Genomic DNA, 1312 nt, shown 5'->3' on the forward strand with positions numbered 1-1312 from the left:
GTGGCAAGAGGTACACAAGAAATGTAATATATCCCCATATTTCCAAAAATCTAATTTTTTGTCAGGGGGCCCAAGATTCCTGGCAGCGCCCCTGCCTCTACCTATCAAATTATGGGCAAGAATATTTTTATTCACAAACCAAATACGCCAAATAATACCTATGTTTTTTTGTGAATAAAAACATAGGTCTGATGTTGACGTTAGAAAAACTGTTTCTATTTATATTTTCGTAATTGTCCTCACAATAGCGGGAAAAAATCCGCCTTGCTCCTAAACACAGAAATGCTTCAGCTGTGAGAAAACTTCTGACTTTAACTTCATCAGGCTGCTAAAAGCCCGGTTCGCTACAGGCGGTCCGAGTCGGTCCCACCGGCAGATAGAAAGAATGTCTTTATATCAGACATCCTGATATAACACATGATACTGCAACTGCAACCGCGAGTTGCGATGCACCTCAAAGCCCCGGTACCACCACCCGGTACACCTGCTCTCTGTTCGCTCTGTTTCTCCTTAACGTTTCTACCAGGCTGCTGACACGATCTGGGCTGGAGGTGAGCAGCTGTAAATAGAAGTTATTGCAGAACCTCAAGTGTTTAAGGAAGATTCGGCCCATAGCAACTGGAGTTCACAAAACAAACATCAGCAAAAATACTGTAGCAATAACTAAAACCGCAGCACAAAGCCAAACATGCCACAATCAAATGAATCAAAATGTCCCCAAAGCATCGGCGGACTGGCAAGGGGCCACCGGAGGATTCCAGGTAGATTCCAGGTAGATTCCAGGTAGATTCAGAGATGCCCATCGCAGCGACTGTTCATGCAGGGCCGGACCAAGGTAATATGGGGCCTTAGACAGAACTCCCCTCTCCTCAAAACCCCTCCTACTAAGAACCTCAGCATCACTAACATGTTTAAATACAGATAAGGTGAAGTCTGTGAAAGGGAGACCAGGTTTATTGGCCGAGTTTAAAATCAGTCACTGATTATTGGTTATTTGCTGTGATGTATTTGTGAACAAACCAGCTCAAACACGAAGATTACACCATATTGTAGCCATGGTAACACACCATCAAGATGATTCTTTAAACTTTTTACAAAGTAAACTTCCTAATTAAATCCTACAATTTTTTTTTCTCAACATGATGCAGTAAATAAAATGTAATAACATTGTCATTCTCTATAAATGAATGCTACTACTTTAGATCTATGGTCTGTGTTACAATTCAACCATTTCTAGGGGCCCCTGACTGGCCCCTACCAGCAGCTACTGAGTTTTCTTTGCCTTGATATCCCAGTCTTACAATTCTAGATC

At 42.1% G+C, this 1312-nt stretch overlaps 1 protein-coding gene and 1 long non-coding RNA gene across 3 annotated transcripts in view; one reads left to right on the forward strand and one right to left on the reverse strand.

The window, feature by feature from the left end:
- Positions 1-1032, forward strand: part of LOC106936145 (uncharacterized) — a 4510-nt gene extending 3478 nt beyond the window's left edge. The window contains exon 2 of the long non-coding RNA XR_001422064.1: positions 11-1032. This is a non-coding gene — a long non-coding RNA (uncharacterized LOC106936145). The remainder of the gene's footprint in view (positions 1-10) is intronic.
- dyrk1b (dual-specificity tyrosine-(Y)-phosphorylation regulated kinase 1B) overlaps positions 1-1312 on the reverse strand; it is a 98426-nt gene that overhangs the window by 7620 nt on the left and 89494 nt on the right. The gene's annotated exons all lie outside the window — the stretch shown is intronic.

The sequence above is a fragment of the Poecilia latipinna genome, unplaced genomic scaffold, assembly GCF_001443285.1.
Source record: "Poecilia latipinna isolate Pla-1442-1.1 unplaced genomic scaffold, P_latipinna-1.0 Scaffold2086, whole genome shotgun sequence".
NCBI classification, from domain to species: domain Eukaryota; kingdom Metazoa; phylum Chordata; class Actinopteri; order Cyprinodontiformes; family Poeciliidae; genus Poecilia; species Poecilia latipinna.